Raw genomic sequence first — 18,431 nt, forward strand, 5'->3', positions numbered from 1 at the left:
TGAACTTTGTTACAAGCTTTTCTGCATCGATTGACATGATCATACGTTTTTTCCTCTTCGCTTTGTTAATAGGGTGTATCACATTGATTTTCGTATATTGAAGAATCCTTGCATCCCTGGAATTAATCCCACTTGATCATGAGGTATGATACTTTTAATGTGGTATTGGATTCTGTTTGCTACTATTTTGTTGAGCAACTTTCCATCTATGTTCATCACTGATATCAGTGTGTAACTTTAGTTTTTTGTACTACCTTTGTCTCGTTTGGGTATCAGGGTGAGGGTAGCCTCATAGAAAGAGTTTGGGAGTGTTCCTTCCTTGCCCATTTTTTGGAAGAGTTTGAGAAGGATGGGTGGTAAGTCTTTTCTCCATGTTGGATAGAATTATCCTGTGAAACCACCTGTCCTGGACTTTGTTTGTTGGACGATTTTCAATCAGAGTTGCAAGTTCATTGCTCGTACTGGGTCTGTTCATAGTTTCTATTTTTTCCTGGTTCACTCTTGGAAGGTTGTACCTGTCTAAGAATTTGTGCATTTCTTCCAGATTGTCCATTTTATCAGCATAGAGTTGCTTGTAGTAGTCTCTTACGAAGTTTTATAGTTCTCTGTTGTCCGTGGTAAGTTCTTTTTCATTTCTAATTTTATTGATTGCAGTCCTCTCCCTCTTTTTCTCGGTGAGTCTGGCTAAAGGTATATCAATATTGTTTACCTTCTCAAAGAACCAGCTTTTCCTTTTATTGATCCTTGCTATTGTTTTCTTTGTTGCTGTTTCAGTTCTTTCTTTCTTTTTTCTCTACCTTTTTACTGACAACCCCAACTACCTTCAGAGTTTGTTGTCTATTTAGGAAATGATCGGTTCAAATGAACACATCTTCTTCCTTTTCTCTTATTGTTTTTTTGAATTTTTGAATATTATTTTATATTTTTATACAGCACGTACTTATTAGTTATCCATTTTATACATATCAGTGTATATATGTCAATCCCAATTTCCCAATTCATCACACAACGACTACCACAGCCCCACTTTCCCCCTTTGGTGGCCATACGTGGATTCTCCACATCTGTGTATCAATTCAATCCTGCAAACCGGTTCATCTGTACCATCTTTCTAGGTTGCATATATATGCGTTCATATACGGTATCTGTTTTTCTCTTTCTGACTGACTTCACTCTGTATGACAGTCTCTAGATCCATCCACGCCTGTACCACTGAACCAACTTAGTTCCTTTTTATGGCTGAGTAATATTCCATGGTATATATGTACCTCATCTTCTTTATCCATTCGCCTGTGGATGGGCATTTAGGTTGTTTCCATGACCTGGCTATAGTAAATACTGCTTCAATGAACATTGGGGTGCATGTGACTTTTAGAACTATGGTTTTCTCTTGGTATATGCCCTGTAGTGGGTTCGCTGGGTCGTATGGCAATTTTGTTTTTCGTTTTTGAAGGAACCTCTTTACTGTTCTCCATAGTGGCTGTATCAGTTTATATTCCCAACAGCAGTGCAAGTGTATTCTCTTTGCTCCACACCCTGTCCAGCAATTGTTGTTTGTTGATTTTCTGATGATGCCCGTTCTAAATGGTGTGAGGTGATACCTCAGTGTAGTTTTGATGTGCATCTCTCTAATAATTAGTGACGTTGAGCAGGTTTTGATGTGTTTGTTGGCCAGCTGTATGTTTTCTTTGGAGAATTGTCTATTTAGGCCTTCTGCCCATTTTTCGATTGGGTTGTTCGTTTGTTTAATACCGAGCTGCATGAGCTCTTTATACATTTTGGAGATTAATCCTTAGTCCGTTGATCCGTACGCAAATATTTTTCCCATTCTGAGGGCTGTTCTTTGGTCTTGTTTGTCGTTTCCTGTGTGTAGCAAAAGCTTTTAAGTTTCATTAGGTCCCACTTGTTTATTTTTGTTTTTATTTCCATTACTCTAGGAGGTGGATTAAAAAAGATACTGCCGTGATTTATGTCAAAGCGTGTTATTGCTATGTTTTCCTCTAAGAGTTTTATAGTATCCTGTCTTACGTTTAGGTCTCTGTTGCAGTTTGAGTTTATTTCTGTGTACGGTGTTTGGGAGTGTTCTAACTTCATTCTTTTACATGTGTCTGTCCAGTTTTCCCAGCACCACTTATTGTAGAGACTGTCTTTTCTCCATTGTGGATTCTTGCCTCCTTTGTCATAGATTAGTTGACCATAGGTGCGTGGCTTTATCTCTGGGCCTTCTATCCTGTTGGATTGATCTATATTTCTGTTTTTCTGCCAGTCCCATCATGTCTTGATTCCTGTAGCTTTGTAGTACTGTCTGAAGTCGGGCAGTCTGATTCCTCCAGCTCTGTTTTTTTCCCTCAAAGTGCTTCGTCTCTTCCGGGTTTTTTGTGTCTCCATACAAGTTTTAAGATTTTTTTGTTCTAGTTCTGGAAAGAATGCCATTGGTAATTTGAGAGGGATTGCATTGAATATGTAGATTGCTTTTGTAGTATAGTCATTTTCACAACATTGATTCTTCCAATCCAAGAACATGGTATCTCTCTCCATCTGTTTGTATCATCTTCAATTTCCTTCTTCCGTGTCATAGTTTTCAGCATACAGATCTTTTGTCTCCCTACGTAGGTTTATTCCTAGGTTTTTTATTCTTTCTGTTGTAATGGTTAATGGGAGTGTTTCCTTCATTTCTCTTTCAGAATTTTCTTCATTAATGTATAGGAATGCAAGGGATTTCTGTGCATTCATTTTGTATCATGCAACGTTACCAAATCCATGGATTAGCTTTAGTAGTTTTCTGGTGGCATCTTTAGGATTCTCTAAGTATAGTGTCATGTCATCTGCACAGAGTGACAGTGTTACTTCTTGTTTTCCAACTTGTGTTCCTTTTATTTCTTTTGCTGCTCTGACTGCTGTGGCTAGAACTTCCAAAACTATGTGGAATAATATTGGTGAGAGTGGTCATCCTTGTCTTCTTCCTCATATTAGAGGACATGCTTTCAGTTTTTCACCATTGAGGATGTTTGCTGTGGGTTTGTCCTATATGGCCTTGATTACCTTGAGTGAGGTTCCCTCTCTGCCCACTTTCTGGAGGGTTTTTATCAGAAATGTGTGTTGAACTTTGTTACAAGCTTTTCTGCATCGATTGACATGATCATACGTTTTTTCCTCTTCGCTTTGTTAATAGGGTGTATCACATTGATTTTCGTATATTGAAGAATCCTTGCATCCCTGGAATTAATCCCACTTGATCATGAGGTATGATACTTTTAATGTGGTATTGGATTCTGTTTGCTACTATTTTGTTGAGCAACTTTCCATCTATGTTCATCACTGATATCAGTGTGTAACTTTAGTTTTTTGTACTACCTTTGTCTCGTTTGGGTATCAGGGTGAGGGTAGCCTCATAGAAAGAGTTTGGGAGTGTTCCTTCCTTGCCCATTTTTTGGAAGAGTTTGAGAAGGATGGGTGGTAAGTCTTTTCTCCATGTTGGATAGAATTATCCTGTGAAACCACCTGTCCTGGACTTTGTTTGTTGGACGATTTTCAATCAGAGTTGCAAGTTCATTGCTCGTACTGGGTCTGTTCATAGTTTCTATTTTTTCCTGGTTCACTCTTGGAAGGTTGTACCTGTCTAAGAATTTGTGCATTTCTTCCAGATTGTCCATTTTATCAGCATAGAGTTGCTTGTAGTAGTCTCTTACGAAGTTTTATAGTTCTCTGTTGTCCGTGGTAAGTTCTTTTTCATTTCTAATTTTATTGATTGCAGTCCTCTCCCTCTTTTTCTCGGTGAGTCTGGCTAAAGGTATATCAATATTGTTTACCTTCTCAAAGAACCAGCTTTTCCTTTTATTGATCCTTGCTATTGTTTTCTTTGTTGCTGTTTCCGTTCTTTCTTTCTTTTTTGTCTACCTTTTTATTGACAGCCCCAACTACCTTCAGAGTTTGTTGTCTATTTAGGAAATGATCGGTTCAAATGAACACATCTTCTTCCTTTTCTCTTATTGTTTTTTTGAATTTTTGAATATTATTTTATATTTTTATACAGCACGTACTTATTAGTTATCCATTTTATACATATCAGTGTATATATGTCAATCCCAATTTCCCAATTCATCACACAACGACTACCACAGCCCCACTTTCCCCCTTTGGTGGCCATACGTGGATTCTCCACATCTGTGTATCAATTCAATCCTGCAAACCGGTTCATCTGTACCATCTTTCTAGGTTGCATATATATGCGTTCATATACGGTATCTGTTTTTCTCTTTCTGACTGACTTCACTCTGTATGACAGTCTCTAGATCCATCCACGCCTGTACCACTGAACCAACTTAGTTCCTTTTTATGGCTGAGTAATATTCCATGGTATATATGTACCTCATCTTCTTTATCCATTCGCCTGTGGATGGGCATTTAGGTTGTTTCCATGACCTGGCTATAGTAAATACTGCTTCAATGAACATTGGGGTGCATGTGACTTTTAGAACTATGGTTTTCTCTTGGTATATGCCCTGTAGTGGGTTCGCTGGGTCGTATGGCAATTTTGTTTTTCGTTTTTGAAGGAACCTCTTTACTGTTCTCCATAGTGGCTGTATCAGTTTATATTCCCAACAGCAGTGCAAGAGTATTCTCTTTGCTCCACACCCTGTCCAGCAATTGTTGTTTGTTGATTTTCTGATGATGCCCGTTCTAAATTGTGTGAGGTGATACCTCAGTGTAGTTTTGATGTGCATCTCTCTAATAATTACTGACGTTGAGCAGGTTTTGATGTGCTTGTTGGCCAGCTGTGTGTCTTCTTTCGAGAATTGTCTATTTAGGTCTTCTGCCCTTTTTTCGATTGGGTTGTTCGTTTGTTTAATACCGAGCTGCATGTGCTGTTTATATATTTTGGAGGTTAATCCTTAGTCCGTTGATTCGTACACAAATATTTTTCCCATTCTGCGGGTTGTCCTTTAGTCTTGTTTGTCGTTTCCTGTGTGTAGCAAAAGCTTTTAAGTTTCATTAGGTCCCACTTGTTTCTTTTTATTTCCATTACTCTAGGAGGTGGATTAAAAAAGATACTGCCGTGATTTATGTCAAAGCGTGTTATTGCTATGTTTTCCTCTAAGAGTTTTATAGTATCCTGTCTTACGTTTAGGTCTCTGTTGCAGTTTGAGTTTATTTCTGTGTACGGTGTTTGGGAGTGTTCTAACTTCATTCTTTTACATGTGTCTGTCCAGTTTTCCCAGCACCACTTATTGTAGAGACTGTCTTTTCTCCATTGTGGATTCTTGCCTCCTTTGTCTTAGATTAGTTGACCATAGGTGCGTGGCTTTATCTCTGGGCCTTCTATCCTGTTGGATTGATCTATATTTCTGTTTTTCTGCCAGTCCCATCCTGTCTTGATTCCTGTAGCTTTGTAGTACTGTCTGAAGTCTGGCAGTCTGATTCCTCCAGCTCTGTTTTTTTCCCTCAAAGTGCTTCGTCTCTTCCGGGTTTTTTGTGTCTCCATACAAGTTTTAAGATTTTTTTGTTCTAGTTCTGGAAAGAATGCCATTGGTAATTTGAGAGGGATTGCATTGAATATGTAGATTGCTTTTGTAGTATAGTCATTTTCACAACATTGATTCTTCCAATCCAAGAACATGGTATCTCTCTCCATCTGTTTGTATCATCTTCAATTTCGTTCTTCAGTGTCATAGTTTTCAGCATACAGATCTTTTGTCTCCCTACGTAGGTTTATTCCTAGGTTTTTTATTCTTTCTGTTGTAATGGTTAATGGGAGTGTTTCCTTCATTTCTCTTTCATAATTTTCTTCATTAATGTATAGGAATGCAAGGGATTTCTGTGCATTCATTTTGTATCATGCAACGTTACCAAATCCATGGATTAGCTTTAGTAGTTTTCTGGTGGCATCTTTAGGATTCTCTAAGTATAGTGTCATGTCATCTGCACAGAGTGACAGTGTTACTTCTTGTTTTCCAACTTGTGTTCCTTTTATTTCTTTTGCTGCTCTGACTGCTGTGGCTAGAACTTCCAAAACTATGTGGAATAATATTGGTGAGAGTGGTCATCCTTGTCTTCTTCCTCATATTAGAGGACATGCTTTCAGTTTTTCACCATTGAGGATGTTTGCTGTGGGTTTGTCCTATATGGCCTTGATTACCTTGAGTGAGGTTCCCTCTCTGCCCACTTTCTGGAGGGTTTTTATCAGAAATGTGTGTTGACATTTGTTACAAGCTTTTCTGCATCGATTGACATGATCATACGTTTTTTCCTCTTCGCTTTGTTAATAGGGTGTATCACATTGATTTTCGTATATTGAAGAATCCTTGCATCCCTGGAATTAATCCCACTTGATCATGAGGTATGATACTTTTAATGTGGTATTGGATTCTGTTTGCTACTATTTTGTTGAGCAACTTTCCATCTATGTTCATCACTGATATCAGTGTGTAACTTTAGTTTTTTGTACTACCTTTGTCTCGTTTGGGTATCAGGGTGAGGGTAGCCTCATAGAAAGAGTTTGGGAGTGTTCCTTCCTTGCCCATTTTTTGGAAGAGTTTGAGAAGGATGGGTGGTAAGTCTTTTCTCCATGTTGGATAGAATTAACCTGTGAAACCACCTGTCCTGGACTTTGTTTGTTGGACGATTTTCAATCAGAGTTGCAAGTTCATTGCTCGTACTGGGTCTGTTCATAGTTTCTATTTTTTCCTGGTTCACTCTTGGAAGGTTGTACCTGTCTAAGAATTTGTGCATTTCTTCCAGATTGTCCATTTTATCAGCATAGAGTTGCTTGTAGTAGTCTCTTACGAAGTTTTATAGTTCTCTGTTGTCCGTGGTAAGTTCTTTTTCATTTCTAATTTTATTGATTGCAGTCCTCTCCCTCTTTTTCTCGGTGAGTCTGGCTAAAGGTATGTCAATACTGTTTACCTTGTAAAACAACCAGCTTTTACTTTTATTGATCCTTGCTATTGTTTTCTTTGTTGCTGTTTCCGTTCTTTCTTTCTTTTTTGTCTACCTTTTTATTGACAGCCCCAACTACCTTCAGAGTTTGTTGTCTATTTAGGAAATGATCGGTTCAAATGAACACATCTTCTTCCTTTTATCTTATTGTTTTGTGAATTTTTGAATATTATTTTATTTTTTATATAGCAGGCTCTTATTAGTTATCCATTTTATACATATTAGTGTATATGTTTGAATCCCAATTTCCGAATTCATCACACAATGACTACCACACCCGCACTTTCCCCCTTTGGTGGCCATACGTGGGTTCTCCACATCTGTGTATCAATTCAATCCTGCAAACCGGTTCATCTGTACCATCTTTCCAGGATGCATATATACGCATTTATATACGGTATCTGTTTTTCTCTTTCTGACTGACTTCACTCTGTATGACAGTCTCTAGATCCATCCACGCCTGTACCACTGAACCAACTTAGTTCCTTTTTATGGCTGAGTAATATTCCATGGTATATATGTACCTCATCTTCTTTATCCATTCGCCTGTGGATGGGCATTTAGGTTGTTTCCATGACCTGGCTATAGTAAATACTGCTTCAATGAACATTGGGGTGCATGTGACTTTTAGAACTATGGTTTTCTCTTGGTATATGCCCTGTAGTGGGTTCGCTGGGTCGTATGGCAATTTTGTTTTTCGTTTTTGAAGGAACCTCTTTACTGTTCTCCATAGTGGCTGTATCAGTTTATATTCCCAACAGCAGTGCAAGAGTATTCTCTTTGCTCCACACCCTGTCCAGCAATTGTTGTTTGTTGATTTTCTGATGATGCCCGTTCTAAATTGTGTGAGGTGATACCTCAGTGTAGTTTTGATGTGCATCTCTCTAATAATTACTGACGTTGAGCAGGTTTTGATGTGCTTGTTGGCCAGCTGTGTGTCTTCTTTCGAGAATTGTCTATTTAGGTCTTCTGCCCTTTTTTCGATTGGGTTGTTCGTTTGTTTAATACCGAGCTGCATGTGCTGTTTATATATTTTGGAGGTTAATCCTTAGTCCGTTGATTCGTACACAAATATTTTTCCCATTCTGCGGGTTGTCCTTTAGTCTTGTTTGTCGTTTCCTGTGTGTAGCAAAAGCTTTTAAGTTTCATTAGGTCCCACTTGTTTCTTTTTATTTCCATTACTCTAGGAGGTGGATTAAAAAAGATACTGCCGTGATTTATGTCAAAGCGTGTTATTGCTATGTTTTCCTCTAAGAGTTTTATAGTATCCTGTCTTACGTTTAGGTCTCTGTTGCAGTTTGAGTTTATTTCTGTGTACGGTGTTTGGGAGTGTTCTAACTTCATTCTTTTACATGTGTCTGTCCAGTTTTCCCAGCACCACTTATTGTAGAGACTGTCTTTTCTCCATTGTGGATTCTTGCCTCCTTTGTCTTAGATTAGTTGACCATAGGTGCGTGGCTTTATCTCTGGGCCTTCTATCCTGTTGGATTGATCTATATTTCTGTTTTTCTGCCAGTCCCATCCTGTCTTGATTCCTGTAGCTTTGTAGTACTGTCTGAAGTCTGGCAGTCTGATTCCTCCAGCTCTGTTTTTTTCCCTCAAAGTGCTTCGTCTCTTCCGGGTTTTTTGTGTCTCCATACAAGTTTTAAGATTTTTTTGTTCTAGTTCTGGAAAGAATGCCATTGGTAATTTGAGAGGGATTGCATTGAATATGTAGATTGCTTTTGTAGTATAGTCATTTTCACAACATTGATTCTTCCAATCCAAGAACATGGTATCTCTCTCCATCTGTTTGTATCATCTTCAATTTCGTTCTTCAGTGTCATAGTTTTCAGCATACAGATCTTTTGTCTCCCTACGTAGGTTTATTCCTAGGTTTTTTATTCTTTCTGTTGTAATGGTTAATGGGAGTGTTTCCTTCATTTCTCTTTCATAATTTTCTTCATTAATGTATAGGAATGCAAGGGATTTCTGTGCATTCATTTTGTATCATGCAACGTTACCAAATCCATGGATTAGCTTTAGTAGTTTTCTGGTGGCATCTTTAGGATTCTCTAAGTATAGTGTCATGTCATCTGCACAGAGTGACAGTGTTACTTCTTGTTTTCCAACTTGTGTTCCTTTTATTTCTTTTGCTGCTCTGACTGCTGTGGCTAGAACTTCCAAAACTATGTGGAATAATATTGGTGAGAGTGGTCATCCTTGTCTTCTTCCTCATATTAGAGGACATGCTTTCAGTTTTTCACCATTGAGGATGTTTGCTGTGGGTTTGTCCTATATGGCCTTGATTACCTTGAGTGAGGTTCCCTCTCTGCCCACTTTCTGGAGGGTTTTTATCAGAAATGTGTGTTGACATTTGTTACAAGCTTTTCTGCATCGATTGACATGATCATACGTTTTTTCCTCTTCGCTTTGTTAATAGGGTGTATCACATTGATTTTCGTATATTGAAGAATCCTTGCATCCCTGGAATTAATCCCACTTGATCATGAGGTATGATACTTTTAATGTGGTATTGGATTCTGTTTGCTACTATTTTGTTGAGCAACTTTCCATCTATGTTCATCACTGATATCAGTGTGTAACTTTAGTTTTTTGTACTACCTTTGTCTCGTTTGGGTATCAGGGTGAGGGTAGCCTCATAGAAAGAGTTTGGGAGTGTTCCTTCCTTGCCCATTTTTTGGAAGAGTTTGAGAAGGATGGGTGGTAAGTCTTTTCTCCATGTTGGATAGAATTAACCTGTGAAACCACCTGTCCTGGACTTTGTTTGTTGGACGATTTTCAATCAGAGTTGCAAGTTCATTGCTCGTACTGGGTCTGTTCATAGTTTCTATTTTTTCCTGGTTCACTCTTGGAAGGTTGTACCTGTCTAAGAATTTGTGCATTTCTTCCAGATTGTCCATTTTATCAGCATAGAGTTGCTTGTAGTAGTCTCTTACGAAGTTTTATAGTTCTCTGTTGTCCGTGGTAAGTTCTTTTTCATTTCTAATTTTATTGATTGCAGTCCTCTCCCTCTTTTTCTCGGTGAGTCTGGCTAAAGGTATGTCAATACTGTTTACCTTGTAAAACAACCAGCTTTTACTTTTATTGATCCTTGCTATTGTTTTCTTTGTTGCTGTTTCCGTTCTTTCTTTCTTTTTTGTCTACCTTTTTATTGACAGCCCCAACTACCTTCAGAGTTTGTTGTCTATTTAGGAAATGATCGGTTCAAATGAACACATCTTCTTCCTTTTATCTTATTGTTTTGTGAATTTTTGAATATTATTTTATTTTTTATATAGCAGGCTCTTATTAGTTATCCATTTTATACATATTAGTGTATATGTTTGAATCCCAATTTCCGAATTCATCACACAATGACTACCACACCCGCACTTTCCCCCTTTGGTGGCCATACGTGGGTTCTCCACATCTGTGTATCAATTCAATCCTGCAAACCGGTTCATCTGTACCATCTTTCCAGGATGCATATATACGCATTTATATACGGTATCTGTTTTTCTCTTTCTGACTGACTTCACTCTGTATGACAGTCTCTAGATCCATCCACGCCTGTACCACTGAACCAACTTAGTTCCTTTTTATGGCTGAGTAATATTCCATGGTATATATGTACCTCATCTTCTTTATCCATTCGCCTGTGGATGGGCATTTAGGTTGTTTCCATGACCTGGCTATAGTAAATACTGCTTCAATGAACATTGGGGTGCATGTGACTTTTAGAACTATGGTTTTCTCTTGGTATATGCCCTGTTGTGGGTTCGCTGGGTCGTATGGCAATTTTGTTTTTCGTTTTTGAAGGAACCTCTTTACTGTTCTCCATAGTGGCTGTATCAGTTTATATTCCCAACAGCAGTGCAAGAGTATTCTCTTTGCTCCACACCCTGTCCAGCAATTGTTGTTTGTTGATTTTCTGATGATGCCCATTCTAAATGGTGTGAGGTGATACCTCAGTGTAGTTTTGATGTGCATCTCTCTAATAATTACTGACGTTGAGCAGGTTTTGATGTGCTTGTTGGCCAGCTGTGTGTCTTCTTTCGAGAATTGTCTATTTAGGTCTTCTGCCCTTTTTTCGATTGGGTTGTTCGTTTGTTTAATACCGAGCTGCATGTGCTGTTTATATATTTTGGAGGTTAATCCTTAGTCCGTTGATTCGTACACAAATATTTTTCCCATTCTGCGGGTTGTCCTTTAGTCTTGTTTGTCGTTTCCTGTGTGTAGCAAAAGCTTTTAAGTTTCATTAGGTCCTACTTGTTTATTATTGTTTTTATTTCCATTACTCTAGGAGGTGGATTAAAAAAGATCTTGCCGTGATTTATGTCAAAGCGTGTTATTGCTATGTTTTCCTCTAAGAGTTTTATAGTATCCTGTCTTACGTTTAGGTCTCTGTTCCATTTTGAGTTGATTTCTGTGTACGGTGTTTGGGAGTGTTCTAATTTCATTCTTTTACATGTGTCTGTCCAGTTTTCTCAGCACCACTTATTGTAGAGACTGTCTTTTCTCCATTGTGGATTCATGTCTACTTTGTCATAGATTAGTTGACCATAGGTGCATGGCTTTATCTCTGGGCTTTCTATCCTGTTGCATTGATCTATATTTCTGTTTTTGTGCCAGTCCCATCATGTCTTGATTCCTGTAGCTTTGTAGTACAGTCTGAAGTCGGGCAGTCTGATTCCTCCTGCTCTGTTTTTTGCTCTCAAAGTGCTTCGGCTCTTCCAGGTTTTTTGTGTCTCCATACAAATTTTAAGATTTTTTTGGGTCTAGTTCTGGAAAAAATGCCATTGGTAATTTGAGAGGGATTGCATTGAATATGTAGATTGCTTTCGTAGTATAGTCATTTTCACAACATTGATTCTTCCAATCCAAGAACATCGTATCACTCTCCATCTGTTTGTATCATCTTCAATTTCCTTCTTCCGTGTCATAGTTTTCAGCATACAGATCTTTTGTCTCCCTAGGTAAGTTTATTCGTAGGTAATTTATTCTTTCTGTTGCAATGGTTAATGGGAGTGTTTCCTTCATTTCTCTGTCAGATTTTTCTTCATTAATGTATAGGAGTGCAAGGGATTTCTGTGCATTCATTTTCTATCATGCAACGTTACCAAATCCATGGATTAGCTCTAGTTGTTTTCTGGTGGCATCTTTAGGATTCTCTAAGTATAGTGTCATGTCATCTGCAAAGAGTGACAGTGTTACTTCTTCTTTTCCAACTTGTGTTCCTTTTATTTCTTTTGCTGCTCTGACTGCTGTGGCTAAAACTTCCAGAACTATGTTGAATAATAGTGGTGAGAGTGGTCATCCTTGTCTTGTTCCTGATATTAGAGGACATGCTTTCAATTATTCACCATTGAGAATGCTTGCTGTGGGTTTGTCGTATATAGCCTTGATTAACTTGAGTGAGGTTCCCTCTCTGCCCACTTTCTGGAGGGATTTTATCATAAATGTGTGTTGAAATTTGTCACAAGCTTTTCGGCATCGATTGACATGATCATATGGATTTTCCTCTTCGCTTTGTTCATAGGGTGTATCACATTGAATTGTGTATATTGAAGAATCCCTGCATCCCTGGGATAAATCACACATGATCATGAGGTATGCCACTTTTAATGTGGTATTGGATTCTGTTTGCTACTATTTTGTTGAGCAGCTTTGCATCTATGTTCATCAGTGATATCGGTGTGTAACTTTAGTTTTTTGTACTACCTTTGTCTGGTTTGGGTATCAGGGTGATGGGGGCCTCATAGAAAGAGTTTGGGAGTGTTCCTCCCTTGCCCATTTTTTGGAAGACTTTGAGAAGGATCTGTGTTATGTCTTTTCTCCATGTTGGATAGAATTATCCTGTGAAACCATCTGTCCTGGACTTTTGTTTGTTGGACGATTTTCAATCAGAGTTGCAAGTTCATTACTCCAAGTGGGTCTGTTCATAGTTTCTATTTTTCCTGTTTCAGTCTTGGAAGGTTGTACCTGTCTAAGAATTTGTGCATTTCTTCCAGATTGTCCATTTTATCAGCATAGAGTTGCTTGTAGTAGTCTCTTACGAAGTTTTATATTTCTCTGTTGTCCGTGGTAACTTCTTTTTCATTTCTAATTTTATTGATTGCAGTCCTCTCCCTCTTTTTCTCGGTGAGTCTGGCTAAAGGTATATCAATATTGTTTACGTTCTCAAAGAACCAGCTTTTCCTTTTATTGGTCCTTGCTATTGTTTTCTTTGTTGCTGTTTCCGTTCTTTCTTTCTTTTTTGTCTACCTTTTTATTGACAGCCCCAACTACCTTCAGAGTTTGTTGTCTATTTAGGAAATGATCGGTTCAAATGAACACATCTTCTTCCTTTTATCTTATTGTTTTGTGAATTTTTGAATATTATTTTATTTTTTATATAGCAGGCTCTTATTAGTTATCCATTTTATACATATTAGTGTATATGTTTGAATCCCAATTTCCGAATTCATCACACAATGACTACCACACCCGCACTTTCCCCCTTTGGTGGCCATACGTGGGTTCTCCACATCTGTGTATCAATTCAATCCTGCAAACCGGTTCATCTGTACCATCTTTCCAGGATGCATATATACGCATTTATATACGGTATCTGTTTTTCTCTTTCTGACTGACTTCACTCTGTATGACAGTCTCTAGATCCATCCACGCCTGTACCACTGAACCAACTTAGTTCCTTTTTATGGCTGAGTAATATTCCATGGTATATATGTACCTCATCTTCTTTATCCATTCGCCTGTGGATGGGCATTTAGGTTGTTTCCATGACCTGGCTATAGTAAATACTGCTTCAATGAACATTGGGGTGCATGTGACTTTTAGAACTATGGTTTTCTCTTGGTATATGCCCTGTAGTGGGTTCGCTGGGTCGTATGGCAATTTTGTTTTTCGTTTTTGAAGGAACCTCTTTACTGTTCTCCATAGTGGCTGTATCAGTTTATATTCCCAACAGCAGTGCAAGAGTATTCTCTTTGCTCCACACCCTGTCCAGCAATTGTTGTTTGTTGATTTTCTGATGATGCCCGTTCTAAATGGTGTGAGGTGATACCTCAGTGTAGTTTTGATGTGCATCTCTCTAATAATTAGTGACGTTGAGCGGGTTTTGATGTGTTTGTTGGCCAGCTGTATGTTTTCTTTGGAGAATTGTCTATTTAGGCCTTCTGCCCATTTTTCGATTGGGTTGTTCGTTTGTTTAATACCGAGCTGCATGAGCTCTTTATACATTTTGGAGATTAATCCTTAGTCCGTTGATCCGTACGCAAATATTTTTCCCATTCTGAGGGCTGTTCTTTGGTCTTGTTTGTCGTTTCCTGTGTGTAGCAAAAGCTTTTAAGTTTCATTAGGTCCCACTTGTTTATTTTTGTTTTTATTTCCATTACTCTAGGAGGTGGATTAAAAAAGATACTGCCGTGATTTATGTCAAAGCGTGTTATTGCTATGTTTTCCTCTAAGAGTTTTATAGTATCCTGTCTTACGTTTAGGTCTCTGTTGCAGTTTGAGTTTATTTCTGTGTACGGTGTTTGGGAGTGTTCTAACTTCATTCTTTTACATGTGTCTGTCCAGTTTTCCCAGCACCACTTATTGTAGAGACTGTCTTTTCTCCATTGTGGATTCTTGCCTCCTTTGTCATAGATTAGTTGACCATAGGTGCGTGGCTTTATCTCTGGGCCTTCTATCCTGTTGGATTGATCTATATTTCTGTTTTTCTGCCAGTCCCATCATGTCTTGATTCCTGTAGCTTTGTAGTACTGTCTGAAGTCTGGCAGTCTGATTCCTCCAGCTCTGTTTTTTTCCCTCAAAGTGCTTCGTCTCTTCCGGGTTTTTTGTGTCTCCATACAAGTTTTAAGATTTTTTTGTTCTAGTTCTGGAAAGAATGCCATTGGTAATTTGAGAGGGATTGCATTGAATATGTAGATTGCTTTTGTAGTATAGTCATTTTCACAACATTGATTCTTCCAATCCAAGAACATGGTATCTCTCTCCATCTGTTTGTATCATCTTCAATTTCCTTCTTCCGTGTCATAGTTTTCAGCATACAGATCTTTTGTCTCCCTACGTAGGTTTATTCCTAGGTTTTTTATTCTTTCTGTTGTAATGGTTAATGGGAGTGTTTCCTTCATTTCTCTTTCAGAATTTTCTTCATTAATGTATAGGAATGCAAGGGATTTCTGTGCATTCATTTTGTATCATGCAACGTTACCAAATCCATGGATTAGCTTTAGTAGTTTTCTGGTGGCATCTTTAGGATTCTCTAAGTATAGTGTCATGTCATCTGCACAGAGTGACAGTGTTACTTCTTGTTTTCCAACTTGTGTTCCTTTTATTTCTTTTGCTGCTCTGACTGCTGTGGCTAGAACTTCCAAAACTATGTGGAATAATATTGGTGAGAGTGGTCATCCTTGTCTTCTTCCTCATATTAGAGGACATGCTTTCAGTTTTTCACCATTGAGGATGTTTGCTGTGGGTTTGTCCTATATGGCCTTGATTACCTTGAGTGAGGTTCCCTCTCTGCCCACTTTCTGGAGGGTTTTTATCAGAAATGTGTGTTGAACTTTGTTACAAGCTTTTCTGCATCGATTGACATGATCATACGTTTTTTCCTCTTCGCTTTGTTAATAGGGTGTATCACATTGATTTTCGTATATTGAAGAATCCTTGCATCCCTGGAATTAATCCCACTTGATCATGAGGTATGATACTTTTAATGTGGTATTGGATTCTGTTTGCTACTATTTTGTTGAGCAACTTTCCATCTATGTTCATCACTGATATCAGTGTGTAACTTTAGTTTTTTGTACTACCTTTGTCTCGTTTGGGTATCAGGGTGAGGGTAGCCTCATAGAAAGAGTTTGGGAGTGTTCCTTCCTTGCCCATTTTTTGGAAGAGTTTGAGAAGGATGGGTGGTAAGTCTTTTCTCCATGTTGGATAGAATTATCCTGTGAAACCACCTGTCCTGGACTTTGTTTGTTGGACGATTTTCAATCAGAGTTGCAAGTTCATTGCTCGTACTGGGTCTGTTCATAGTTTCTATTTTTTCCTGGTTCACTCTTGGAAGGTTGTACCTGTCTAAGAATTTGTGCATTTCTTCCAGATTGTCCATTTTATCAGCATAGAGTTGCTTGTAGTAGTCTCTTACGAAGTTTTATAGTTCTCTGTTGTCCGTGGTAAGTTCTTTTTCATTTCTAATTTTATTGATTGCAGTCCTCTCCCTCTTTTTCTCGGTGAGTCTGGCTAAAGGTATATCAATATTGTTTACCTTCTCAAAGAACCAGCTTTTCCTTTTATTGATCCTTGCTATTGTTTTCTTTGTTGCTGTTTCAGTTCTTTCTTTCTTTTTTCTCTACCTTTTTACTGACAACCCCAACTACCTTCAGAGTTTGTTGTCTATTTAGGAAATGATCGGTTCAAATGAACACATCTTCTTCCTTTTCTCTTATTGTTTTTTTGAATTTTTGAATATTATTTTATATTTTTATACAGCACGTACTTATTAGTTATCCATTTTATACATATCAGTGTATATATGTCAATCCCAATTTCCCAATTCATCACACAACGACTACCACAGCCCCACTTTCCCCCTTTGGTGGCCATACGTGGATTCTCCACATCTGTGTATCAATTCAATCCTGCAAACCGGTTCATCTGTACCATCTTTCTAGGTTGCATATATATGCGTTCATATACGGTATCTGTTTTTCTCTTTCTGACTGACTTCACTCTGTATGACAGTCTCTAGATCCATCCACGCCTGTACCACTGAACCAACTTAGTTCCTTTTTATGGCTGAGTAATATTCCATGGTATATATGTACCTCATCTTCTTTATCCATTCGCCTGTGGATGGGCATTTAGGTTGTTTCCATGACCTGGCTATAGTAAATACTGCTTCAATGAACATTGGGGTGCATGTGACTTTTAGAACTATGGTTTTCTCTTGGTATATGCCCTGTAGTGGGTTCGCTGGGTCGTATGGCAATTTTGTTTTTCGTTTTTGAAGGAACCTCTTTACTGTTCTCCATAGTGGCTGTATCAGTTTATATTCCCAACAGCAGTGCAAGTGTATTCTCTTTGCTCCACACCCTGTCCAGCAATTGTTGTTTGTTGATTTTCTGATGATGCCCGTTCTAAATGGTGTGAGGTGATACCTCAGTGTAGTTTTGATGTGCATCTCTCTAATAATTAGTGACGTTGAGCAGGTTTTGATGTGTTTGTTGGCCAGCTGTATGTTTTCTTTGGAGAATTGTCTATTTAGGCCTTCTGCCCATTTTTCGATTGGGTTGTTCGTTTGTTTAATACCGAGCTGCATGAGCTCTTTATACATTTTGGAGATTAATCCTTAGTCCGTTGATCCGTACGCAAATATTTTTCCCATTCTGAGGGCTGTTCTTTGGTCTTGTTTGTCGTTTCCTGTGTGTAGCAAAAGCTTTTAAGTTTCATTAGGTCCCACTTGTTTATTTTTGTTTTTATTTCCATTACTCTAGGAGGTGGATTAAAAAAGATACTGCCGTGATTTATGTCAAAGCGTATTATTGCTATGTTTTCCTCTAAGAGTTTTATAGTATCCTGTCTTACGTTTAGGTCTCTGTTGCAGTTTGAGTTTATTTCTGTGTACGGTGTTTGGGAGTGTTCTAACTTCATTCTTTTACATGTGTCTGTCCAGTTTTCCCAGCACCACTTATTGTAGAGACTGTCTTTTCTCCATTGTGGATTCTTGCCTCCTTTGTCATAGATTAGTTGACCATAGGTGCGTGGCTTTATCTCTGGGCCTTCTATCCTGTTGGATTGATCTATATTTCTGTTTTTCTGCCAGTCCCATCATGTCTTGATTCCTGTAGCTTTGTAGTACTGTCTGAAGTCGGGCAGTCTGATTCCTCCAGCTCTGTTTTTTTCCCTCAAAGTGCTTCGTCTCTTCCGGGTTTTTTGTGTCTCCATACAAGTTTTAAGATTTTTTTGTTCTAGTTCTGGAAAGAATGCCATTGGTAATTTGAGAGGGATTGCATTGAATATGTAGATTGCTTTTGTAGTATAGTCATTTTCACAACATTGATTCTTCCAATCCAAGAACATGGTATCTCTCTCCATCTGTTTGTATCATCTTCAATTTCCTTCTTCCGTGTCATAGTTTTCAGCATACAGATCTTTTGTCTCCCTACGTAGGTTTATTCCTAGGTATTTTATTCTTTCTGTTGTAATGGTTAATGGGAGTGTTTCCTTCATTTCTCTTTCAGAATTTTCTTCATTAATGTATAGGAATGCAAGGGATTTCTGTGCATTCATTTTGTATCATGCAACGTTACCAAATCCATGGATTAGCTTTAGTAGTTTTCTGGTGGCATCTTTAGGATTCTCTAAGTATAGTGTCATGTCATCTGCACAGAGTGACAGTGTTACTTCTTGTTTTCCAACTTGTGTTCCTTTTATTTCTTTTGCTGCTCTGACTGCTGTGGCTAGAACTTCCAAAACTATGTGGAATAATATTGGTGAGAGTGGTC

Source organism: Balaenoptera physalus (assembly GCF_965194825.1).
Source record: "Balaenoptera physalus genome assembly, chromosome: X".
Classification (NCBI taxonomy): Eukaryota; Metazoa; Chordata; class Mammalia; order Artiodactyla; family Balaenopteridae; genus Balaenoptera; species Balaenoptera physalus.